This window comes from Canis aureus, chromosome 20 (genome assembly GCF_053574225.1).
Source record: "Canis aureus isolate CA01 chromosome 20, VMU_Caureus_v.1.0, whole genome shotgun sequence".
NCBI lineage: Eukaryota > Metazoa > Chordata > Mammalia > Carnivora > Canidae > Canis > Canis aureus.
The window spans coordinates 317,795-344,839 of NC_135630.1; the positions used below are offsets into that span (position 1 = coordinate 317,795).

At 42.9% G+C, this 27,045-nt stretch overlaps 2 long non-coding RNA genes across 7 annotated transcripts in view; one reads left to right on the forward strand and one right to left on the reverse strand.

The window, feature by feature from the left end:
* The window catches only part of LOC144291390 (uncharacterized), a 122,330-nt gene extending 109,521 nt beyond the window's left edge, over positions 1 to 12,809 (forward strand). For all 3 annotated transcript variants that reach the window (XR_013358642.1, XR_013358644.1, XR_013358640.1), the window contains one exon: positions 12,733 to 12,809. This is a non-coding gene — a long non-coding RNA (uncharacterized LOC144291390). The remainder of the gene's footprint in view (positions 1 to 12,732) is intronic.
* LOC144291389 (uncharacterized) overlaps positions 1 to 27,045 on the reverse strand; it is a 37,376-nt gene that overhangs the window by 1,315 nt on the left and 9,016 nt on the right. For all 4 annotated transcript variants that reach the window (XR_013358636.1, XR_013358639.1, XR_013358638.1 and 1 more), the window contains exons 2-3: positions 20,563 to 20,735; positions 3,283 to 3,375 (exon numbers count right to left, since the gene is read on the reverse strand). This is a non-coding gene — a long non-coding RNA (uncharacterized LOC144291389). The remainder of the gene's footprint in view (positions 1 to 3,282; positions 3,376 to 20,562; positions 20,736 to 27,045) is intronic.

Here is a 27,045-nt window from a genome sequence, read left to right on the forward strand (position 1 = left end):
ACTTGAGTCCCAGGTTAATATGATTTAGAGTAGACATGCGGCTGACCCAGATGGTGTGAGCAAGAAATAAATCTTTAATTTTGTAGCTTCTGACACCTTGGAGTCACTTGGTATAGCAGCGGTACTTAGCCTCTTAGTACTTAGCAGTACTTAGCCTGGCTGATACCAGGATAACACATGGCTGTCATCTCTAACTTGCTGTCCACCCTGCTGGCTAAAGACCATGAAGTTTCCATGCAATAGCATCTGACTTACAACTAAGTAGAAGAAAGTGTTTCTAGCTTCTAAAATCTCAAGGTGAAGGATGCAGACCGAGAATAAAAACATCTGAAAGCAAGGGCAAATGTATACAACTGAACATGTGCTTTCATTGGCACAGGGCATGCTCAAATGGCCTGATCTTCTGCCTTGTTGAGAATGGATTTTCCTCGGATGTGAGTCTTTGAAACAGGGTGTCACAGCCAACTTTCTCATTCTAAAGAGAAAGATAGAAATGAAGAGAAGCCAGGGCAGAGGGAAACATTAGTTCTTCAGTCACTGACTATCATTTCAGGCAGGGAATTTTTATTACTGTCTACCCCTAAAAACACGTAGGAAGACACAGACCAAAGAGATGTGATGGTGTCAAGTTGTCCACCCCCAGCCTGGGGCCACCCAATGCTTGCACAATCCCTGGTAGCCTGCCACCCAAGAGTACAGGTTCTTTGAGTGACCAAGCCCTCTGGTCACTGGGCCTGACAAGGGACAGATGGTGTTTGTACTTCTTCCAAGGATAGACTATGTCATGCTTAGGCGGAGGAGGAAATAAAAGCTTCATAAACACACTCAAGCCCTCTTTATGGTATTCACTTATATACCTGGCAGATGTCCAACTCATCAAAATTCCACCCTTTTCTGAACATGTCAAATGGCCAAAGTTAGGTCGAAGTTTGAGAAGGCAGAGAAGGGTCTGGAAGTGATAGAATTGGGTTGAGCACAGGCAGTGTTCATGGTGGAACCCACCCTGGAGAAAGACAACCAGTTACTCATTTCCCCCTCAATTTCTGGCCCTTGATGTACTCACCAATATCTATCATATCCCTTCTAAGAACCTGGGCCTAAGGGAAGTATAAAAGCTTACAGTTTTTTTTTTTTTTTTACCTGGATTCTGGAGCCAGAGTGCCTAGGCTCAAAGCACCTAGAACAATGCTAGCATGACTAGATTTGAATAAAGTTTAGCTATAGCTGCTGCTATAATGCTCTCACTCGTCACTTTTCATAGAGCTCGTAATTCAAGAGCACAGATAGGCAGCATTTTTCTGAACCTGAGGCTTGGAAGATAAATGGGATTCAGGTAAGATTCACGTAAGCCTGTGAAAATCCCACTCCCTGAGGCCTAGAGGGAAAATGAAGAGGCAGTTGTCATGTGGAGAAACCACCAATACCAAGAATGAGGGTCCCAACCCTGAATCCCAGATTTTTGGTTATTTCAAGAGGTGGGGATGGAACTCCTCAAAAGCCAGTCTGGAGAGCTAAGAGTAAGGTGTCATCCTGAGGCCCACCACTGTTCATCTGAGACGTGGGCAAGTCAGAGTAAGGATGTACCGGCAGGTGGCCTGATAACAAGAAGTAGGGCTGCAGGTCCTGATGTGCAGGGCATTGTGCACAACATTGTGATGCTCAGACAATCTTGCCAGTAAACCAGGGGAGGTAAAGGTTATGTGCAGGTCTGGGTGGGATTCTTGGCCCAGCATAGGGATGCTTCCCTGAGACCACTGCTCAGTGAGAATCAAGACTCTACATCCAGCTGCCATGGGATCATGAAAGGAAATGACTATAAGAGAGAAAATGTCACCCTAACTACTTCTTACTACCAGCTTAAAGCACTCTTCCCCACTCACTAATTCACAGGACCAGAAGGTATTTTCTAACCCCATACGAACATGTAATGGGCAGAACATATAAGGGTGAATGAAAAAGAGTTAGGATGAAGATATGGAAGTTTTCCAGTTAACAAAATAAGCCTAGAAGTCAAAAACTAGAAAGTTTCATGTGAGGGCTATGAATGAAAGTTTGGACAGGGTGGTGTGTGTGTGAAGGTGTGCAGCAGGGAGGCATCTTGGGTTCAAATTATGAAGGTAACTGTCTTGGTTTCTTAGGACTACCATAACAGAGTGCCACCAACCAGGTAGCTTAAACAACAAAAATGTGTACTCTCACAGTTGTGGCATCTAAAAGTCTGAACATGGAGCCAGCAGGGTTGGCTCCTTCAGGAGGCTGTGGAGAAGATACTGTCCCATGCCTTTGTCCTGGCTTCTGGTGGCTGCAACAATCTTTGTCACCCCTTGGCTTATAGACACATCACTCTGATCTCTGCCTCCATCTTCACATGGAGTTCCCTTGTGTGTCTCCCTCCTCTTTTTATAGGGATAGGGACACTAGCCGTATTAGGTTGGGGCCCACATTATTTCAGTATGACCTCATTTAACTGATAACATCAGCAATGACCCTATTTCCAAATAAGATCATATTCTCAGGTATCCAGGGCTTAGGCTTCAATATATCTCTTTTGGAGGTGCAATCAAAGTCATAACAGGAACAGAAGCCCTTGGATTCCCCCCTCTCAATGCCCCATTCCTTCTACCTGGGTCCCTCTAACTTTGTCCTTTCATGTGTCCATCCAAGTGGCTAGCACTGCTCTCCTCAGGGACACTCTTTACTGTCTGAAAGCGGTCCATCTGAGAGTGGAAATTGGGACAGCCACTATGGAAAACAGTAGGAAGGGTCCTCAAGAAACTATAAATAGATGCACTTCTGGATATATAACTTAATGAAACAAAATCACCACCCTGAATATGTCTACACCCCATATTCATCACAGCATTATTCACCATAGCTAACCAATGGTAACAACCTAAGTATCTATCAACAAATGAATGGATGAAGGAATACTATTTGGCCATAAAGAAAATCTTGCCATTTATGACAACATGGATAGACATTGGAGGAATTATGCTAGGTGAAATAAGTCAGAGAATGACGAACACTTATAATCTCACTTACATAATAATTGATAGAAACAGAATAGATTGGTGCTTACCAGAGATAGAGGGAGAGTGTGGGGGCATACCCCTTAGTTTTGTGATCTTGGGGCTAAATTTATCTTTTTCTTTGAAAAACTTGTCATGCCCTGTCTTCCATTTTAAGTACCATCTTTATGGATAATGGTCATTACAAAGAATACATGTTTGTTGCAAAAAAACCCTCAGAATGTAGAAGTATAGAATAAAAAGTGGAAGTTACCTGCCTTCTGGTGGCTTCTACATCCTGTGATTGTTTTCTGAGTGAGGATGTTCCAGGGTGTAGTCTTCCTGAGGCAACAACTGTTCCTGTAAACTGTAGTGAGGTAGTTTAAGGAAGTGGGTTTATGGATGAACATAAGATTCATCCCTAACTGAGTTCAAATTCCTACCCCTTCTGTTACTAGCTCTTCCAAAGTGGATGTTATTTCAGCTTTCCATGCCCCTCTTTATCTTTAAGCTACAAGATGATCATGGTAGTAGTCCCTATATCATGGAGTTGCTGTGAGAATTAAGTGATTTCACAAACATGGTAATTCTTGGCTACTTTTATTATTGTTTTGTATCTTCCTGCCTACTGGAGGTCTTTGAGCCAAGGAATAATGAGATGGTACAAGTTCAAGAATGTAAATTAACCAACAAAAAGCCCAATAAGGATAATAGCACTGTCTCTGAGGTGTGGATGGAAAACGTAAAAACAATTTTAAAAATTAATTTTTCCAGCTTTATTGACATATAAATGACATGTAATATTGCATAAATGTAAAGAATATAACAGTTTAAAAATATTTTTATTTAAATTCCAGTAAACAGTGTACTGCATATTAATTTGAAATATATATATATATACTGTGAAATTACTACAATAAATTTAATTAACATCCACACCTCACATGGTTACAAATTCTTTTTCTTGTGATGTGAACTTTTAAGATTTACATTCTTATCAACTTTCAAATATATAATATTGTTAACTATAGTCACCGTGCTGTGCACTATATCCCCAGACCATTTCATAGGTTGCCTTTTAGTTTTGTTGATGATTCCTACACTGTGCAGAAGCATTTTGTTTTGATACAGTCCGAATAGTTTTACTAGTTTCAGAGGCAGAGCTTAGTGATTCATCAGTTGCATATAACATCCAGTGCTCATTACATCATGTGCCTGCCTTAATGTCCATCACCCATTTACCTCATCCCCTCACTCCCCTCCCCTCCAGCAACCCTGTTTGTTTCCTAGTGTTAAGAGTCTCCCATGGTTTGCCTCCCTCTCAATTTTCATCTTATTTTTCCTTCCTTTCCCCTATGTTCATCTGTCTTATTTCTTAAATTTTACGTATGTGTGAAATATTATGGTATCTGTCTTTCTCTGACTGACTTACTTCACTTAGCATCATACCCTCTAGTTCTAGTCACATCACTGCAAATGGCAAGATTTCATTCTTTTTGATGGTTGGGTAATATTCCATATTATATCCATATATATTGCTTCTCCATTCATCTCTCAATGGGCATCTTGGCTCTTTCCATATTTTGGCTGTTGTACGCACTGCTGCTATAAACATTGGACTGCTTGAGCTACTTTGAATAACTATATTTGTATCCTTTAGATAAATACCTAATAGTACAATTACTGCGTGGTAGGATGGTTTTATTTTTCAGTTTTTGAGGAACTTCCATTCTGTTTTCCACAGAGGCTGCAAAAGTCTGCATTCTCACCAACAGTGTAAAAGGGTTCCCTTTCTCCACATCCTTGCTAACATCAGTTGTTTCCTGTCTTGTTAATTTTAGCCATTCTGACTGGTGTGAGGTGGCATCTCATTTTGGCTTTGATCTGTATTTCCCTGATGACAAGTCACGTGGAACATTTTCTCATGTGTCTGTTGGCCATGTGTATGTCTTATTTGGACAAACGTCTGTTCATGTCTTCTGTCCATTTCTCAACTGAATTTTTTGCTTGAGTTTGATAAGTTCTTTATCGATTTTGGATACTAGCCCTTGACCTGATAAGATCATTGCAAATATCTTCTCCCATTCCATAGTTGCCTTTTAGTTTTGTTGGTTTTTTCCTTTACTGTGCAAAAATTTTTATCCTGATGAGGTTTCAATAGTTCACTTTTGCTTTTGCTTCCCTTGTCTCCAGAGACATGTCTAGAAAGAAGTTGCTGCGGCTGAGTTCAACAGATTGCTGCCTGTATTCTCCACTAGGATTTTGATGGATTCCTGTCTCACATTTAGGTGTTTCGCCCATTTTGAGCTTATCTTTGTGTATGGTGTAAGAAAGTGGTCCAGTTTCATTCTTCTGCATGTGGCTGTATAATTTTCCTAACACCATTTGTTGAAAAAATGTCTTTTTCCACTGGATGTTCTTTCCTGGTTTGTCAAAGATTAGTTGACCGTAGAGTTGAGGGTCCATTTCTGGGTTCTCTATTCTGTCTCATCGATATATGTGTCTGTTTTGTATCAGAACCATACTGTCTTGATGATCAGAGCTTTGTAATACAGCTTGAAGTCCAGAATTTTGCTGCCTCCAGCTTTGGTTTTCTTTTTCAACATTACTTTGGTGATTTGAGGTCTTTTCTGGTTTCATACAAATTTTAGGGTTGTTTCATAGATCAATGGAACAGAATAGAGAATCCAGAAGTGGAACCTCAACTTTATAGCCAAATAGTATTCGACAAAGGAGGAAAGACTATCTATCCACTGGAAAAAAGACAGTCTCTTCAATAAATGGTGCTGGGAAAATTGGACATCCACGTGCAGAAGAATGAAACTAGACCACTCTCTTGCACCATCCACAAAGATAAACTCAAAATGGATGAAAGATCTTAATGTAAGACAAGATTCCATCAAAATCCTAGAGGAGAACACAGGCAACACCCTTTCTGAACTTGGCCACAGTAACTTCTTGCAAGATTAATCCATGAAGGCAAGAGAAACAAAAGCAAAAATGAATTATTGGGACTTCATCAAGATAAGAAGCTTTTGCACAGCAAAAGATACCATCAACAAAACTCAAAGACAACCTACAGAATGGGAGAGGATATTTGCAAATGACATATCAGATAAAGGGCTAGTTTCCAAGATCTATAAAGAACTTCTTAAACTCAACAGCAAAGAAACAATCCAATCATGAAATGGGCAAAAGACATGAAGAGAAATCTCACAGAGGAAGACATAGACGTGGCCAACAAGCACATGAGAAAATGCTCCGCTCACTTGCCATCAGGGAAATACAAATCAAAACCACCATGAGATCCCACCTCACACCAGTGAGAATGGGGAAAATTAACAAAGCAGGAAACCACAAATGTTGGAGAGGATGTGGAGAAAGGGGGACCCTCCTGCACTGTTGGTGGGAATGTGAACTGGTGCAGCAACTCTGGAAAACTGTGTGGAGGTTCCTCAAAGAGTTAAAAATAGATCTGCCCTATGGACCCAGCAATTGCACTGTTGGGGATTTACCCCAAAGATACAGATGCAATGAAATGCCGGGACACCTGCACCCCGATGTTTGTAGCAGCAATGTCCACAATACCCGCACTGTGGAAGGAGCCTCGGTGTCCATAGAAAGATGAATGGATAAAGAAGATGTGGTTTATGTACACAATGGAATATTACTCAGCCATTAGAAATGACAAATACCCACCATTGGCTTCGACGTGGATGGAACTGGAGAGTATTATGGCTGAGTGAAATAAGTCAATTGGAGAAGGACAAACATTATATGATCTCATTCATTTGGGGACGATAAAAAATAGTGAAAGGGAATAAAGGAGAAAGGAGAAAAAATGAGTGGGAAATATCAGAAAGGGAGACAGAACATGAAAGACTCCTAACTCTGGGAAATGAACTAGGGGTGGTGGAAGCAGAGGAGGGTGGGGGGTGGGGGTGATGGGCACTGAGGTGGGCACTTGACGGGATGAGCACCGGGTGTTATTCTATATGTTGGCAAATTGAACACCAATAAAAGATAAATTTATTAAAAAAAATTTTAGAGTTGTTGGTTCCAGCTCTGTAAAAAATGCTAATGCGGGCAGCCCAGGTGGCTCAGCGGTTTAGCGCCACCTTCAGCCCAGGGCCGGATCCTGGAGATTCGCGATCCAGTCCCACGTTGGGCTCCCTGCATGGAGCCTGCTTCTCCCTCAGCCTGTGTCTCTGCCTCTCTCTCTCCCTCTCTGTGTATCTGTCATGAATAAATAAATAAAACCTTTAAAACCTTTTAAAAATTGGTATTTTGATAGAGATTGCACTGAATGTGTAGGTTGCTCTGGGTAGCAATAGACGACTTTTGGGGTAGCATTAACAATATTTGTTCTTCCAATGCATGAGAATGGAATGTTTTTCCTTTTCTTTATGTCTTCCTCAATTTCTTTCATAAGCATTCCATAGTATCCGGAGTACAGATCCTTTACCTCTTTGGTTTATTCCAAGGTGTCTCATGGTTCGGGGGACAATTGTAAGTGGGATCCATTCCTTCATTTCTTTCATCCGTTCATGTTTAGTGTATAGAAATGCAACTGACTTCTGTGCATTGATTTTATATTCTGCGATTTTGCTGAATTCCTACATCAGTTCAAGCAATTTTGGGATGGAATCTTTTGGGTTTTCTATATAAAGTATCATGTTGTCTACAAATAGTGAAAGTTTGACTTCTTTGCCAATTTGGATGCTTTTTATTTGTCTGATTTCTGAGGCTAGGACTTCTAGCACTATGTTGAACAGCAGTGAGAGTGGACATCCCTGTCTTATTCCTGACCCTGGAAGAAAATCTCTGTTTTTCCCTGTTAAGGATGATATTCACTGTGGATTTCTTGTATGGCTTTTAGGATACTGAGGTAAGTTCCTTCTGTCTTTATACTGCAGTGAGTTTCAATCAAGAAAGAATGCTGTATTTTGTCTTTTATTAATGTTGTGTATCACGTTGATTTGCAACTGTTGAACCACCCTTGCATCTCAGGAATAAATTCCTTTTGGTCATGGTAAATAATCCTTTTAATGAACTTTTGGATCCAATTTGCTACTATCTTGGTGACAATTTTTGCATCCATATTCATCAGGGATCTTTGATCTGTACTTCTTTTGGGTGGGGTCTTTATTTGGTGTTGGGATTGATGCTGGCCTCATAGAATGAGTTTGGAAGTTATTCTTCCATTTCTAGTTTTTGGAACAGTTTCAGAATAGGTACTAATTATTTAAATGTTTGGTGGAATTCCCCTGGGAAGCCGTCTGGCCCTGGACTCTTGTTTGTTAGGAGATCTTTGAGATCTGATTCAATTTCTTTGCTGGTTATGGCTCTGTTCAGATTTTCTGTTTCTTCCTGTTTCCGTTTTAGTAGTTTATATATTTCTAGGAATGCATCCAAATTGCCTAATTTGTTGGGATATAATTGCTCACAATATTCTCTTATAATTGTATGTCTTCAGTGTTGCTTGTGATCTCTTTTTCATTCATGATTTTATTTCTTTGAGTCCTTTCTCTTTTCTCTTTTTGATAAGTCTGGCTAGGTATTTATCGATTTTATTAATTCTTTCAAAGAATCAGCTATTAATTTCATTGATCTTTTCTGTTTTTTTCCCCCATATCATTGCTTTATGGTCCACTCTATTATTTTTCTTCTCCTGCTAGATTTAGGCTTTATCTGTTGTTCTTTTATCAGCTCCTTTAGATTTCAGGTTATGTTGTGTCTTTGCAACTTGTTTCTTGAGAAAGGCCTGTGTTGCTATATACTTTCCTCTTAGGACCACCTTTGCTGCATCCTCATAGTTTAGGGGACATGTCTAGAAAAATGTCGCTACAGGAATACCAGGGAAATTGCTCTCTTCTAGAATTTTTATACTTTCAGATCTCACAATTAGGTCTTTGATACATTTTGAGTATATTTTGTGTATGGTGTAAGAAAATGGCCTACTTTCATTGTTTTTGCAAGTAGCTATCCAGTTTCCCAACAGCACTTGTTGAAGAGACTTTTTCCCATTATTTTTTCCTGCTTTGTCAGAGAGTAAATGATCATATAATTATAGATTTTTTAGTGTTGTTTTATTAATCTGTGTGTCCATTTTGTACTAACAGTATACTTTCTGAATTACTACAGCTTTGTAATAGAACTGGAAGTCTGGAATGTGTTACCTCCTGTTTTGTTTTTCCAAGATTGCTTCGGCTGCTTGGGGTATTCTGTGGTTCCATATAAATTTTAGGATTGTTTTAGCTCTGTGAAGAATGCCGGTGATATTTTGATAGGAATTGCATCCAAAGTGTAGATTTCTTTGGTTGGCATAGACCTTTTAACAGTATCTGGCCTTTTTTTTTTTAATTTTTTTTTTAATTTTTATTTATTTGTGATAGTCACAGAGAGAGAGAGAGAATGAGGCAGAGACATAGGCAGAGGGAGAAGCAGACTCCATGCACCGGGAGCCCGACGTGGGATTCGATCCAGGTCTCCAGGATTGCGCCCTGAGCCAAAGGCAGGCGCCAAACCGCTGCACCACCCAGGGATCCCAGTATTTGGCCTTCTAATCCATAAGCATGGAATGTCTTTCCAATTGTGTCATCTTCAACTCTTTAATCATTGTTTTATAGTTTTCAGAGTATAGGTCTTTTACCTCTTTGGTTAAGCTTATTCCTAGGTATTTTAATATTTCTGGTTCAATTGTAAATGGGATTATTTTATTAATTTGTCCTTCTGCTGTTTCATTATTAGTGTATAGAAATGATACAGATTTCTGTGTGTTGTTTTTGTATCCTGTGACTTTACAAATTTATTTCTCAGCTATAGAATGTTTTTGAAGGAGTGTTTAAGGTTTTCTGTGTGTACTATTATGTCAACTGCAAATAGTGAAAGTTTTACTTCATCCTTGCAATTCCGGATGCACTTTATTTCTCTTTGATGTCTGATTGCTGTGGCTAAGATTGAGAGATAGGGAGGGAGACAGGGCCAGACCAGGAGGGACAGAGAGTGAGACCGGGAGGGAGAGACAGAGACCCGGACGGAAGGACAGGGAGGGAGACACAGAGCCAGAGAGAGGCTTCGTGCCTCCATGAGCAGGAGTCCCTTGGGACTGAGCGGGGGGCTCAAGGCCTCAAACCCAGCGCCTGACCAGACTACCCGGCAGAGGCATAGGCATTCTCCACTCCGCTCTGAACTCCGCGAAGGGCGGGCCTCTGTGCGGGGGGCGGGCCCAGGGACGGGAGCGGGGGTGAGGCCACAGGGTTCCAGGAGCTTGCCCCTGCGCCTGACCCCGAGCGTGACCTGAAGGGGGCCGCGGCTGGCCGCAGGAGGAGCTGTGCGCAGATGCGGCGACCCGGCGGTGGCAGGAGGTAGCTCGGCCGCGCCGCCCCTCCAGGCCCGCGGTTCCTGGCGCTCCGGGCTCCCGGCAGCGGCTCTGCAGGCCTCGGCCCCCGGCGCGCAGGTCAGCGTGGGCCCCGGGAGGCGTGACGGGCCCCGGGGTGGCTGTGCGAGAGGCATCTGGCCCTCGCTGGTGGCGCGGCGGGTGCCTGGGAGGGACCGGAGGGGGACAGTGAGTCTTGGGGGCCGCATGGAGGCGCCCCCGTGGCGAGCCCGGCGGACACCCTTTGGGCCGCCAGGGTGCCGGGCAGAGGGCTGCGGGGGAGGAGTGGTGGGACCTGTTAGCGGAGGGGTCGGCGGTGGGGCCTCCTACAGGTCAGGCCAGGTCTCCTTTGGGCGGCTCAGGGAGGGTGCGGGGCCCCTCCCCCGGGCTCAGGGAGGTACCGCGGAACCCATGTGCGTGCGCTCAGAGGGGTTAGGGTGCAGGCACTTTGCAATGTCAGGGCACGGCCTTGGGACGGTGGCTTGAGGGCCTGGGCTGCTGGGCCCCAGGAGCCTCCCCAAGCCCTTGGCTCTTACTCCGCCTGCCTCCCCCTCCCAGCTCTCAGGTCCCTCCCCAAGCACCCCAGCCTGGCCAGGAGCCCGCCCCTCCCGCTTGGTCCCTGTCAGGTGAGTATGGCTACCTCTGAAATTTTTGCATTTTGAAAACGTTCTCCTTTCTCCACAGCCTCCCCAAAATTTGGTGTTTCCTGTCTTTTTAATGTTCTCACCGGTGTGAGGTGGCATCTCATTGTGGTTTTGACCTTTATTACTCTGATGGCCAGTGACCCAGAGCATTGTCTTGCCTGCTTGTTGGCCATGTACATATAGGTCTTCTTCTGTGACTTTTCTGTTCGTGACTTTTCCCGTTTTCTGGATGGGATGGTTGGTCTCTTTGCTGTGGAGTTGCAGAGGTTCTTCAGAGATCTTGGATGCTGGCCCTTTATCTGACGGGGTCATTTGCACATACCTTCTTCTCCCATTCTGTGGGCCGCCTTTGAGTTCTGTTGAGTGTTTCTTTTGCTGTGCGGAAAGTGCTCATCTTGATGAAGTACCAGCGATCCATTTTCGCTCTTGTATCTCTGGACTTCGTGGCTGATGTAATTTGCAAGAAGTTGCTGTGGCCCAGTTCAAGAAGGGTGTTGTTTCCCGTGTTCTCCCGGGGGGTTTTGATGGAATCTTGTCTCACATTTAGATGCTTCATCCATTTTGAGTTTATCCTTGTGTTTGGTGTGAGAGGAATGGTCCAGGTTCATTCCTCTGCATGTGGCTGTCCAGTGTTCCCAGCAGCCTTGATCGAAGAGACTGTCTTTTTTTCCCATCTTTCCTGCCTGGCCAAATATTAGTTGCCCGTAGAGTTGAGGGTCCACATCTGGATGCTCTCCTCTGTTCCATTGATCCATGTGTCCGTTTCTGTGACAGTACCACACTGTCCTGATGCTCACAGCTTTGAGGCGCGCCCTGAAATCTGGCATTGTGCTGCCCCACCCCCACCCCCTGCATTGGATTTCTTGGCTACTATTCCTGTGGCCGTTCGGGGTCTTTTCTGATTCCACACAAGTCTTCAGATGATTTTTTCCAGCTCTCTGAAGATAGTCCATGGTATTTCTGAGAGGGATTACACTATTTCTGTAAATTGCCCTGAGTCACGTTGACATTTTCCCCAATATTAATTCTTCCAAACCAGGAGCATGGAACCTTTTTCCATCGCTTTGTGTCTTCCTCAGTTTCTTTCAGACATGTTCTGCAGTATTTTGGGTAGCAATCCTTTACCCCTTTGGTTAGGTTTATTCCTAGGTAGCTCATGGTTTTTTTGGGTGCTGCGGTTGTATAAATGGGGTTGACCCCTTCCTCGATGTCCCTTTCCTCGGTCTCATTCTTCGCTTACAGAAAGGCCACTGGTTTCTGGGTCCCGAGTTTGTATCCCGCCACACTGCCGAACTTGCTGTAGGAGTTCCAGCCGTCTTGGGTTTTCTAGGTACGGTATCATGTCATCGGTGAAGAGGGAGAGTTTGACTTCTTCTTTGCCGATTTGAATGCCTTTTATTTCTTTTCATTGCCTGATTGCTGAGGCCATGACGTCTCGTACTATGTTGAGAATAGCAGCAGTGAGAGAGTGGACATCCCCGTCTCGTGCCTGGTCATCGGGGAAAGGCTCCCAGTGTTTCCCCATTGGGAATGAGAATTTGCCACGGGCTTTTCGTAGATGGCTTTGAAGATGCTGAGGGACGTTCCCTCTATCCCGGTACTCTGAAGCGTTTGGATCAGGAATGGATGCTGTGTTTTGTCAAATGCTTCTTCCTCTGCGTCTCTTGAGAGGATCATCTGGTTCTTGTTTTCTCTCTTGCAGATCTGAAGAAGCACCTTGAGTGCTTTCTGAGTGCTGAAGAAGCCTTGCACCCCGGGGATAAAGCCCACCGGGTCATCGTGAGTAACTTGTTAATAATGTCCTGTTGGATCCCGTTGGCTCATAGCTTGTGGAGGTGTGCATCCGTGTTCATCAGGGACATCGGTCCAGAATTCTCCCTTTGGGTGGGGGGGGGCCTTGGGTTTTGGAGTTAAGGTGACGCTGGCCTCCAAGAACGAGTTTGGAAGTATTCCATTTCTTTCTATCTTTCGGAGCAGCTTTGGTAGCACAGGTATGATTTCTTCTTGAAGCGTTTGATAGAATTCCCCTAGGAAGCCATCTGGCCCCGGACTTTTGTGTCTCGGGAGGTTTGTGTGTTTCTTTATAGGTGTGTTTCTTATTTCCTATTGGGGTTCATTTTGCCAACATAGAGCATAATCCCCCAGGGCTCATCCCATCAAGTGCCCCCCTCCGTGCCCGTCGCCCAGTCACCCGCACCCCCCACCCTCCTCCCTTTCTTCCACCCCTTGTTCGTTTCCCAGGGTTAGGAGTCTCTCCTGTTCGGTCTACCTTTCTGCTATCTGCCACTCATTTTTTTCTCCTTTCCCCTCTCTCCCCTTTCACTATTCTTTTCATCCTCCCCAGAAGAATGAGACCATATGATGTTTGTCCTTCGCGATTGTCTTCTTTCCCTCAGCCTTAATACCCTCCGGTTCCATCCAGGTCGAAGCAAATGGTAGGTGTTCGTCGTTTCTAACGGCTGAGTAATCTTCCATTGTGTGCAGAGACCACTCACCCTCCTTATCCATTCATCTTTCGATGGACACCGAGGCTCCTTCCGCAGAGTGACTATCATGGATGTTGCCGCTTGAAACCTCGGGGTGCAGGTGTCCCAGCATTTACCTGCATCTGTATCATTGGGGTACTCTCCACCAGTGCACCCCCATGCTGGATCACAGTGCAGATCTGTTGTTACCTCTCTGAGGCACCTGCACACGGTTTTCCAGGCGTGGCTGCACCAGGTCACATTCCCACCAGCAGTGCAAGAGGGTTCCCCTTTCGCCACATCATCACTGACATTCGCTGCTTCCTGTCTTGTTAACATTCACCGTGGTCACTGGTGTGTCAGGTGGGATCTCGTTGTGCTTATGACCTGTATTTCCCTGACGGCCAGTGATGCGGTGCATTGTCTCATGTGCTTGTCTGCCACGCCTACGTCTTCCTCTGTGACATTTCCGTTCACGTCTCTTGCCCGTCTACCAGATTGGATCCTTGGTCTCTTTGCTGTGGAGTTGCAGAAGTTCTTCAGAGATCTTGGATACTGGCCCTTTACCTGACAGGGTCATTTGCACATATCTTCTCCCATTCTATGCGTTGGCTTTAAGTTTTTTGAGTGTTTCTTTTGCTGTGCGGAAGCTGCTCATCTTGGTGAAGTCCCAGCGATCAATTTTTGCTCTTGTTTCTCTGGCCTTTGTGGCTGATGTAATTTGCACGAAGTTGCTGTGGACCAGATCAAGAATGGTGTTGTTGCCTGTGTTGTCCCCTAGGATTTTGATGGAATCTTGTCTTGCATTTAGATCCTTCATCCATTTTGAGTTTATCCTTGTGTATGGTGTGAGAGGAATGGTCCAGTTTCATTCTTCTGCGTGTGGCTGTCCAGTGTTCCCAGCAGCATTTACTGAAGAGACTGTCTTTTTTGTTCCCCCTGCAAGGTCTTTGCTGCCTGGCCGAATATTAGTTACCCATAGAGTTGAGGGTCCACCTCTGGATGCTCTCTTCTGTTCCATTGATCGGTGTGCCTGTCTTTGTGCCAGTATCCCACTGTCTTGCCAGTCACAGCTTCGTGGCACAACGTGAAATCCAGCATTGTGCTGCCCCCACAGTGGTTTTCTTGGCTACTCTTCCTGTGGCCGTTCGGGGTCTTTTCGGATTCCACACAAGTCTTCAGATGACTTGCTCCAGCTCTCTGAAGAGAGTCCATGGTATTTCTGACAGGGATTGCATTAGTTGTGTCAATTGCCCTGGGTCACATTGACATTTTCCCGAATATTAATTCTTCCAATCCAGCATCATGGAACCTTTTCCATCTCTTTGTTTCTTCCTCAGTTTCCTTCAGACTTGTTCTGCAGTGTTTCGGGTAGAGACCCTTTACACCTTTGGTTAGGGTTCTTCCTAGGTAGCTCATGCTTTTTTGGGGGTGCTGCAGTTGTATAATTGGGGTTGACCCTTTCCTCGATGTCCCTTTCCTCCGTCTCCTTGTTCGCATGTAGAAAGGCCACTAGTTTCTGGGCCCCACGTTTGTATCCTGCCGCACTGCCGAACTTGCTGTAGGGAGTTTGAGCAATCATGTGGTGGAGTCTTTTGGGTTTTCTAGGTACAATATAATGTCATCGGCGAAGAAGGAGTTGTTGACTTCTTCTTTGCCAGTTTGAATGCCTTTTGTTTCGTTTTGTTGCCTGACTGCTGAGGCCATGACGTCTCGTACTGTGCTGAGAATAGCAGTGGTGAGAGTGACATCCCAGTCTCGTGCCTGTTCTTCAGGGCAAGGCTCCCGGTGTTTCCCCATTGCGAATGATAATTTGCCACGGGCTTTTCGGAGATGGCTTGGAAGATGCTGAGAGACGTTTCCTGTATCCCTGTACTCTGATGCGTTTGGATCGGGCATGGATTCCGTATTTTGTCAAATGCTTCCTCTGCGTCTCTTGAGAGGATCATCTGGTTCTTGTTTTCTCTCTTGCAGATCTGATGAAGCCCATCGAGTGTTCTCCGAGTGCTGAAGCAGCCTTGCACCCTGGCGATTAACCCCACTGGGTCGTGGTGAGTAACTTCTTAATAATGTCCCGTTGCATCCTGTTGGGTCGTATCTTGTGGAGAAGGTGTGCATCTGCGTTCATCAGGGACATCGGTCCAGGATTCTTCTTTTTGGTGGGTTCTTGGGTTCTGGAGTTAAGGTGACCCTGGCCTCCAAGAACGGGGTTGGAAGTGTTCCATCTCTTTCTATCTTTCGGAGCAGCTTTAGTAGCATAGGTATGCTTTCATCTTGAAGCATTGGATAGAATTCCCCTGGGAAGCCTACTGGCCCTGGACTTTTGTGTCTCGGGAAGTTTGTGAGTTTATCGGTTTATTTATTATTGGAGTTCGTTTTACCAACATAGAGAGTAACCCCCCAGTGCTAATCCCATCAAGTTCCCCCCTCGGTGCCCGTCGCCCAGTCACCGCCACCCCCCGCCCTCCTCTCTTTCTTCCACCCCTTGTTCGTTTCCCAGGGTTAGGAGTCTCTCCTGTTCTGCCCTCTCTGCCATCTCCCACTCATTTTTTTCTCCTTTCGCCTCTATTCCCTTTCACTATTTTTGTCATACTCCCCAAAAGAATGACACCATATAATGTTTGTCCTTCACCTATTGCCTTCTTCCCTCAGCCGTAACACCCTCTGGTTCCATCCACGTCGAAGCAAATGGTGGGTGTTTGTCATTCCTAACGGCTGAGTAATCTTGCATTTTGTACAGAGACCACACACCCTCCATATCCATTCATCTTTGATGGACACCGAGGCCCCTTCGCAGTGTGGCTATCATGGGCATTGCGGCTCTGAACCTCAGGGTGCGGGTGTCCCAGCGTTTCATTGCATCTGCGTCTTTGAGGTAAATCCCCAGCAGTGCAATTGTTGGGTCGTACGGAGGTCTATTTTTAACTCTGAGGATTCTCCATACAGTTTTCCAGAGTGGCTGCACCAGTTCACATTCCCACCAACAGTGTAAGAGGGTTCCCTTTTCTCTGCATCCTCTCCAACATTTGTAGTTTCCTGCCTTGTTAATTTTGCCCATTCTCACTGGTGTGAGGTGATATCTCATTGTGGTTTTGATTTGTGTTTCCCTGATGGCAAGTGATGTAGAGCATTTTCTCAAGTGGGTGTTGGCCATGTCTATGTCTTCCTCTGTGAGAATTCTGTTCTTTTGCCCATTTCATGATTGGATTGTTTGTTTCTTTGGTGTTGAGATTAATAAGTTCTTTATAGATCTTGGAAACTAGCCCTTTATCTGATATGTCACTTGCAAAATCACATTGATAGTTTTATGAGTGTTGAACCAGCCTTGTGTCCTGGGAATAAATCCTACTCAGTCACGGTGAATAATTTTCTTATGTACTGTTGAATCCTATTGGCTAGTATCTTGTTGAGAATTTTTGCATCCATGTTCATCAGGGATATTAGTCTATAATTCTCCTTTTTGGTGGGCTCTTTGTCTGGTTTTGGAATTAAGGTGATGCTGGCCTCAAGAACAAATTTGGAAGTACTCCATCTCTTTCTATCTTTCCAAACAGCTTTAGTAGGATAGGTATGGTTTCTTCTTTAAACGTTTGATAGAATTCCCCTGGGAAGCCATCATGCCCTGGACTTTTGTGTCTTGGGAGGTTTTTGATGACTGCTTCAATTTCCTCCCTGGTTATTGGCCTGTTTAGGTTTTCTATTTCTTCCTGATACAGTTTTGGTAATTTGTGGCTTTCCAGAAATGCGTCCATTTCTTCTAGATTGCCTAATTTATTGGCGTATAGCTGTTGATAATATGTTTTTAAAATCGTTTGTATTTCCTTGGTGTTGGTAGTGATCTCTCCTTTCTCATTCATGATTTTATTAATTTGAGTCTTCTCTCTCTTCTTTTTAATAAGGCTGGCTAATGGTTTATGTATCTTATTAATTCTTTCAAAGAACCAACTCCTGGTTTTGTTGATCTCTTCGACAGTTCTTCTAATCTCGATTTCATTGAGTTCTGCTCGAATCTTTCTTAACTCTCTTCTTCTGCTGGGTGTAGGATCTATTTGCTGTTTTTTCTCTAGCTCCTTTATGTGTAAGGTTAGCGTTTGTATTTGAGATCTTTCTAGTTTTTGAATGGATGCTTGTATTGCAATGCATTAACCCCTTAGGACTACTTTTGCTGCATCCCAAAGATTTTGAAAGGTTACATCTTCATTCTCATTAGTTTCCATGAATCTTTTTAATTCTTCCTTAATTTCCTGGTTGACCCTTTCATCTTTATTCAGGATGGTCCTTAACCTCCACGTGTTTGAGGTCCTTCCAAACTTCTTGTTGTGATTTAGTTCTAATATCAAGGCATTATGGTCTGAGAATATGCAGGGGACGATCCCAATCTTTTGGTATTGGTTCAGACCCGCTTTGTGACCCAGTATGTGGTCTATTCTGGAGAAAGTTCCATGTGCACTTGAGAAGGATGTGTGTTCAGTTGAGTTTGGATGTAAAGTTCTGTAGATATCTGTGAAATCCATCTGGTCCAATGTATCATTTAAAGCTCTTGTTTCTTTGGAGACGTTGTGTTTAGAAGACCTATCGAGAGTAGAAAGAGCTACATTGAAGTCACCAAGTATAAGTGTATTATTATCTAAGTATGTCTTAACTTTGGTTATTAATTGGTTGATATATTTGGCAGCTCCCACATTCTGGGCATATATATTGAGGATTGTGACGTCCTCTTGTTGGATAGATCCTTTAAGTATAATATAGTGTCCCTCTTCATCTCTCACTACAGTCTTCGGGGTAAAGTTTAGTTTATCTGATATAAAGATGGCTACCCCTGCTTTCTTTCGAGGACCATTTGAATGGTATATGGTTCCCCAACCTTTTATTTTCAGGCTGTAGGTGTCCTTCTGTCTGAAATGAGTCTCTTATAGACAGCAAATTGATGGGTCCTGCTTTTTTATCCGGTCTGAAACCCTGCACCTTTTGATGGGGTCATTAAGCCCATTCACATTCAGAGTTACTATTGAAAGCTAGGAGTTTAGTGTCATCATGATATCTATTCAGTCCTTGTTTTTGTGGACTGTTCCACTGAACTTCTTCTTAAAGGGGAATTTTAAGAGTCCCCCTTAAAATTTCTTGCAGAGCTGGTTTGGAGGTCACATATTCTGTCAGTTCCTGCATGTCTTGGAAGCTCTTTATCTCTCCTTCCAAGTTGAATGAGAGCCTTGCTGGATAAAGTATTCTTGGTTGCATGTTTTTCTCATTTAGGACCCTGAATATATCCTGCCACCCTTTGTGTCCTGCCAGGTCTCTGTGGAGAGGTCTGCTGTCACCCTAATACTCCTCCCCATAAAATCAGGGATTTCTTATCTCCTGATGCTTTAAGGATCTTCTCTTTATCTTTGGAATTTGCAAGCTTCACCATTAAATGTCGAGGAGTTGAACATTTTTTATTGATTTTAGGGGGTGCGGATCACTCTATCTCCTGGATCTGAATGCCTGTTTCCCTTCCCAGATTAAGAAAGCTTTCAGCTAGGATTTGTTCAAATATATATTCTGGCCCTCTGTCCTTTTCGGCGCCCTCGGGAACCCCAATTAAATGTAGGTTTTTCTTCCTCAGGCTGTCATTTATTTCCCGTAATCTATCCTCATGGTCTTTTAATTGTTTGTCTCCTTCTTCCTCAGTTTCCCTCTTTGCCATCATCTTGTCTTCTATGTCACCCACTCGTTCTTCCACCTTGTGAACCCTCGTTGTGAGGACTTGTAGTTTGGATTGCATCTCATTCAATTGATTTTTAATTTCTGCCTGATTAGATCTAAATTCTGCAGTCACGAAGTCTCTTGAGTCCTTCATGCTTTTTTCTAGAGCCACCAGTAGCTGTATAATAGTGCTTCTGAATTGGCTTTCTGAGATTGAATCGTAATCCATATTTGTACCTTTGTGGGAGAGAGGACTGTTTCTGATTCTTTCTTTTGAAGTGAGGTTTTCCTTCTAGTCATTTTGCTCAGTGCAGAGTGGCCAAAAACAAGTTGTATTGGGAAAAGGAGAAAAAGAGAGGATAGAAAGAAGGAAAGAAATGAGAAAAAGAAAAAAGGAAGGAAAAAAAGAGAAGAAAGAAAGAAAGGAAAATAAAGGATGGGGAAAGCAAACAGAAATCAAAAAGCAAAAAAAAAAAAAAACACACGGGGGAGTATCTTCTGATTCTGTATACTTTAAGTCCCTTGGCTTCCCCTGGAACTTGTGTGTCTAGCTAGTCTTCTGGGGGAGGGGCCTGTTGTGCTGATTTTCAGTTAGCACTTGGGGGATCTGCTCTCCCCCTTCCTGGTTCAGGGCTCAGTGGGGGTTGTTTACCCCGTGAGGCCCCAGGAGGAACAACCACAGTGGCAGTGGCTGGCTCTGGAGCCCTGGATTCAGCTTCCGCAGTAACTCGGGAGCTCTCGGACTGCAGGGGCCTGGATGCTCCGGGGGCGGGGCCGCTGATCTCCTCAGCTCGGGGCAGAAGCATCCTTGCTGTCCTGGGCCCTCCTGGCCTCTGCCTGTCCTGGGGGGAGGTTGGATCCTAGGCTGTGTCCCCAGAGCCCTGTGCTCCCGGGCCTGTGCTGTTGGATTCGCGCTCCGGCCGCGAAGACCCTCTCTGTGGAACCGCCACCTGAGACCCACAGAGCTGCTCCCGGGCCACACGGCCCCCTCCACGTGGAGCCTCTACCTCTGCTAGAGCCGCCTCTGAGCTGCTCTCGGGTCCCTGCAGCCCCCTCTCTCCGGAGCCTCTGCTGGAGCCCCTCCGAGCTGCTCTGGGGTCCCGCCATGCACACGCTGCAGCCCTTAGGGAGCTGGGTGCACTTTCCTGGGGGCGCAGGTGTCTGTTAGTGTCCCAGGGAGCCTGAGGGCATCCCCGCCTTCCTGGGGTCCTGCTCTAACTCCCTGCGAGCATCTTTCTGCTTGGGAAGATTGGTTAAGCTCCTGCTTCTCCAGGACGGGGCTTTCCTCTTCTGGGGGCACTAGCCTTTGCCGGACTTCTCGTGAGGCCCCTCCCCCTTGGATGCCTTTTGTTTCTCTATTTCATTTCCCCCCATCATCCTACCTTGATAGAAGCGTGAACTCTTCTCACTGTAGCATTCCAGCTGTTCTCTCTTTAAATCTCAGGCCGGATTCATAAATTTTCAGGATGATTTGAAGGTTATCTAGGTAATTTGGAGGGGACAGGTGACTTGGGGACCTTACTCTTCCACCATCTTCCCCATCCTTATTTTCGATCTAAAAAGAAAGACAGTATGTATGAAGCCATAATGACACACGAGGTAGACACAATGTCAATGAGACTAATAAATTTTTCATCCAAGGAAATCTACCAAGAATTTGTCTAGAAAGCAATTCCAAATATAGTCAAATGAAACCATACTTTCTGGGGTGGGTGGGTGTGCTCAGTTGGTTAAGTGTCTGAGTCTTGATTTCTGTGCAGGTCATGATCTCAGGATGATGAGATTGAGCCTCACTTCAGGCTCCATACTCAATAGGGAGTCTGCTTGAGATTCTCTCTCTCTCTCCTTTTACCCCTCCTCTCACTCATGTGCATGTGCACACATTCTCTCTCTCTCTCTCTCTCCCCCTCGCAAAAAAAAATATAAACTTAAAAAAAAAACATGTTTTTTAAGCAAGTACTATGTGCACAGCTATACAGGAGCTTAGGTGAATATGATACAAGGCAAAACTAAATATCTTCCCCAATGAGTATATTTCAGAGCAAAGCTAAAATGTAGAGGAGAGTTGTTCAAGTGACATTGTGATAAATTCATGTAATTCAATGTCTGTCCCATAGTCCTTCAGAGTTTATAAATAAAACAACTTTCTTCTTCTTCTTCTTCTTCTTCTTCTTCTTCTTCTTCTTCTTCTTCTTCTTCCTCTTCCTCTTCCTCTTCCTCTTCCTCTTCCTCTTCTTCGGAAATAAAACTTTTAAAGCATCTCAAGAATAGTATTGGTTCTCAGGGGCAAAGTGTTTAAGACCTGAAAACATACATAGAGCATCTCTGATTCTATAGGAAAACTTCTCTAAAACGTTAAATACATTTGTGCGACTAGACCACCAAGACCAAATTCTTGAGTCTCAATTTCATAGAAATGACCACTGAACTTGAGAGAAAGAAAGCAGGTGGAGTTTATTGGAGATACCTTACATATAGGGGACTGGATAGAAAGAAAAATGTTGGGATGCCTGCATGGCTCAGGTCATGATCCCAGGGTCCTGGGATGGAGCCAACTTGAGCTCCACACTCAGTGGGAGGAGTCTGATTCTTCCTCTACCCTTCACACTCCCCCTGCTCGTGCTCTCTCTCTCAAATAAGTAAATAAAATCTAGAAAGAAAGAAAGAAAAAGAGAAAGAAAGGAAAGAAAAAGAGAGAAGAAAGGAAGGAGGGAGGGAGGGAAGGAAGGAAGGAAGGAAGGAAGGAAGGAAGGAAGGAAGGAAGGAAGGAAGGAAAAGAAAAGAAAAAAAAGAAAAGAAAAGAAAAGAAAAGAGCAATGCCCTCCTCTGAAGGGGTGGTGTGCCAGACATAAAAGCAGTTTTCCAAAGGATAAGAGGCTGGGCTTGCGTAGGCATCCTTCAGTCCCATGATCATTATTTTGTAGTCATTACTGTTTAGCAGACATAAGACAATCACAGGATTCCTTTCTTTCTGGTCAAAATTCTTCTAGGGCTCCTGGAAATTAGAAATACAGCAGGGTTTAAATTGTTACTTCTAATTTTGCCAGACAACCATCCCTCCCTGTCAGCTGTTATCTCTGGTTTGTTCTCTTTCCCATAAAAGGTATTTGTCTCTGAGCATATGGAAACTCTTGACCCTTGCCTGAGACCAGACGCTTTACAGGAGTTAAGTCGCTCTTGTTTTCCCTATACGGTCTCATTTGTACCAAATGGTTACTTACCCATAGAAGAAAAGTAAGGGAGAGAGAATTCTAGTGTTATAAATTTTATATTATCCTCCAGCAATGACCACTCTTTATTGGCAAGAAGTTATTTCAAGCTTTACCAAAGAGATGGATAACTACATAGAATGCTTATATTTTTGCCTGTGTTTATATTTTGTATACTAGGAGATTTTAAGAAAACATTCTCTTGTGATGAGGGAGGTCCGGCATAAGTAAATAAATGAACCTTGCTTGTGTTTCCATCTCAGACACTGAAGAACTTGGAGCAATTCCAAGGTGTGCTGACTCGGGATCTAAAGTGTCCTTACCTTCACAGGAGAGACCACGTACCCAGACTAGCCCCCTTTCAGGATAGTTGGGAGATCTGTTATGAATTCCCTTTAGAAACTCAGGAATATATAATATATAATACCTAATTATATAGATAATATATAATATATAATACCTAAATAATTATTATTAAGATAATGCCTGTCCTGGGGGGACAAGAGTGCCAAGAATACAAAATGGGGAGAAAAATCATCTCTTCAAACACTGGTTTCAGGAAAACTGGATATTCACATGCAAAAGAATGAAATGAGAACCTTATATGTCACCATACCAAACAACAACAACAACTCATAAATGTAAAACCGAAAATTATAAATCTTTAGCAGAAAGCCAGGGGGAAAAATTTTCATGACATTGATCGCGGCAATAATTTTTTGGATAAAATACTAAAGGCACAAACAGCAAAAACAAAAATAGATAAATGAGAGTACAGGAGATGTAGTTATTTCTACACATTAAAGGAAACCATCAACAGAGTAAAAAGGCAGCCTATGGAATAGGAAAAATATTTGTTAGCCATTTATATAATAAGGGGTTAATATTCAAAATATATAAAGAAACCTGACAAATCAATATCAAAAACCAAATAACCTGATTTTTAAAATAAGCAAAGAGGGGATCCCTAGGTGGCACAGCGGTTTGGCGCCTGCCTTTGGCCCGGGGTGCGATCCTGGAGACCTGGGATCGAATCCCACATCAGGCTCCCTGCATGGAGTCTGCTTCTCCCTCTGCCTGTGTCTCTGCCTCTCTGTCTCTCTCTGTGTGACTATCATGAATAAATACATAAAATCTTAAAAAAAAGAACAAACATAGGAAGAAAATTATAAAAATAAAAATAAATAAATAAAATAGGCAAAGAATGTAATAGATGTATTTCCAAGGAATATATACAACTGGTGAACAGATACATGACATAAGAACATGCTTAATATTACTAACCGTCAGGGAAATGCAAATAAAAAACACAATGAGATATCAACTCATGCAGTGAATTATCACCCAACACACTGGCCATTATCAAACACAGATACACATTTTGTACATAGAGAAAAAAATTGTTTAAAGATTTTATTCATTTATTTATAGAGACACAGAGAGAGAGAGAGAGAGAGGCAGAGACACAGGCAGAGGGAAGAGAAACAGGCTCCATGCAGGGACCTCAATGTGGGACTCGATCCTGGGTCTCCAGGATCACACCCTGGGCCGAAGGCGGTGCTAAACCACTGAGCCACCTGGGATGCCCAAAATTTTTTAAAGTATTAGTAAGAATGTGGAGAAATTGGAACACTTGTGCACTCTAAGTGGGAATGTAAAGTGGTGTAGCTGCCATGGAAAACAGCAGAGAGCTTCTCCCTCCCCAAAATTTCTTTTTAATTAGAATTATCTTATGATCCAGCAATCCCACTTGTGAATATTTATCCAAAATAATTGGAAGCAGAATCTAGAAATGATACGTGCACTCATATGTATTGCAGCATTATTCACAACAGCCAAGAAGTAGAAATCATTCAGTGACCATTAGAGAATAATGGATAAGGAAGTGTGGTACAGACAGGCAGTGGAATATTAGTCAGCCTTGAAGAAGAAGGGAATCCCGTCATGCTGCATGTGAATGAACTGTGAGGACATTATGACAAATAAAATAAACTGGTAACAGAAAGAAAAATACTCCATGATTCTACTTATTTGAGATATATAAAATGGTCAAACATCACAGCACAAAGTTAGAATGGTGGTTGCCAGGCAAAGAGAATGAAAGGTGGAAATGCACCTTTTGTTCCATCGGAATAGTTTCAGTCACGAGATGAAAACATCCTTGAGACCGGCTGTTCAACCAGCATATTTAAACATTTAAGAGGGTAGATTTCATGTTTATTTCTACTAAAATTTAAAAAAAAGGCTTACCCAGAGTTCTTTTTCACATTTCAGCTTTCTCAACATTAAGAAATAACTGCACATTGAAAGATCCAAAATAAGAGAATATAAAAGGATATTCAAAATATAAGAGATATCCAAACTAACGTAAGCCATCCTTGGTGGAAAAGTAAAGCTTAATCCTGAGTCTCTAACACATATTAGAGCTTTTGCCTCTCATAATATTTACTTGAGATTCTCAAATACGTATTAGGTTAACGTACTTTCCTTCTCATTTTCTAGGAAGGTCTTGCCTTCCTCTTCAATCCCCCTCTTCAGCTTGAGCAACTTAGCTCTTACCATTTTATGAGATTTGTGCTCTAAGTAAGGTTTCCTTTGAGTAAGAAAAAAATCCCTATTTAAAAAAATGATTGAAAGTCAGTAGATTCTAGTACTTTCTCTTACAGGTGAGGCATACAAAGTCTAGACAGGCTTGCAACTCATTCAAAGTCTCGTAACCAGGGCGAAAAGGTTGGTCTGCAACTCAGAATCTCCATTCTCGCCAATATTCACTATGCCTCTGATTTTACTTCTATACATCAAAGATGGACACAATAACTGGAAAATCATTATTTTATGCCTAACATGTACAGCAGATTATGACCGGTAGTAAGAATGAAAGGGAAGACCTGTGTCCTTTCTCAAGGAGCTCCCATCAACATGATCTAATGGAGTTTGTTTAATGTTTTAAATGAGGGTATGATATGCATAATTTCTTAAAAAGCAAAATGAAATGTTTATAGTATATTTTCTGAAGTGGTCTAAGAATACAGTACACTGTGATGTATACAGTGTGTGTATATATGCAATTTAAGTTTCAGTAATAGAGAAAGAATGTGCAGGATCTAGGAGGCAGCATTTACTCAACTCTGCATTGATCACTGGAATACTGCTTTTTAAATCGAGAGACCACACCTTGATTCCAAATTATCACGACGTAGTTCGTATAGAGCATCCAACGTGGCTGGAGAAATAACTACTTTGTGAGCACTGACGAAAGGGATTAGGAAAGAGTAAGGAAATAGAGCAAGCAACAAGTTTAAGTATCTGAAATTCTATCCTGACAGAGAAATAAACCTTATCATGATTGGCCCTTGAAGAATATGGACTATTTCGATGCATAGGATAGATAAGCAGAATTTTGTCTTCACGTGAGGAAGATTTTCATAATCACTGGAATTATCCAACACTGAAACGGGCACCTGAGGTATTGATTACCCAGGAAATGAAGATATTGGATCTGGATCAGCATTCGGAACAGATACTGTCAAGCAGGGTTTCTTAGACTAATATGCATGTGCATATTAAATGCACCTGGGGGTCTTGTTTAAATGAAGATACTGGAAGTGTATGTAAGGGTACGAGTGTGATCCTACAGTCCTAGGAAGCATCTAGGTGATGCCCATGCTCACGGTTTGAGGAGCAAGCTTGTAGAACAATTAAGCACATTTAATTTGTACCTTGAAATAAGTGATTTAAATTTTTTTCGAGGCCTTAGGCTTTATTAGACTTTATTACCGAACACGTCATAAAAGCAGCTGCTCTTTGATTATGAGTTATCTCCTTCATCCTGACAAAAAAGGAAAATAAATCTCTTGAAGGGTCAGCCAGGGAAAGTGAATTGCCTTTTCTAAAGAGCAGGAAATCCCACATGCACTTTCAGCTGCAGCGTCCTCGTGGTTCCTTCGTTCCCTGTTAGCTGTCTGTTGTCTTCCTTAACGTTGTTGGAAGTGAAACCTTTGGCTGAGATACTTGCCTTAGAGGCTGACTTGTCAGATGGATTTCTGCAAATTGCATGTGGTAGCGGAAATGCTCATTTTTGACACCCAAAATCTTCACATAGGATTTTTACAGCCCACCTATGATAAAGACCAATTAAAAGTTTGGCCACTTGGCCATGGAGCAGCTGACTCATTTATCTCTTCTAAGTGAGACCGTCTGAGCACAGCATCTTCCTTTAAACATGAAAAATTTTGAACACTATCTCGTTTGACCATAATTAAATCTTTCAGTCCCTCAAGGAAGTGTTTGGTTTTTCTCTCCATGGTTGATTTTGGTTATTTTACCTTCACATAAGAAACATTAAAGAATACAAGAGTAAACACTTCAAAACTAGTTTTCAAAATCTGTCACAGACTAGACATAACAACCAATTATCCTTCCTTTCCCCATTCTAAGGCTTCAAATAATAGTGGGGAAAACAGTTATTATTTTATACTACAATTTTCGACTATGAGTACTAGTATCCAAGGCAAGAATTCCAGTTTTCTTCAAAGAAAAGAGCCTGCACCATCATTTCCAGAAAGCTCAAAGGAGAATTAAAAAAAACATCTATGAAATGTTCTGACATTTCTGACAGAAGTTTCCACAATGTCTACTAATTAATAGGAAAAATAT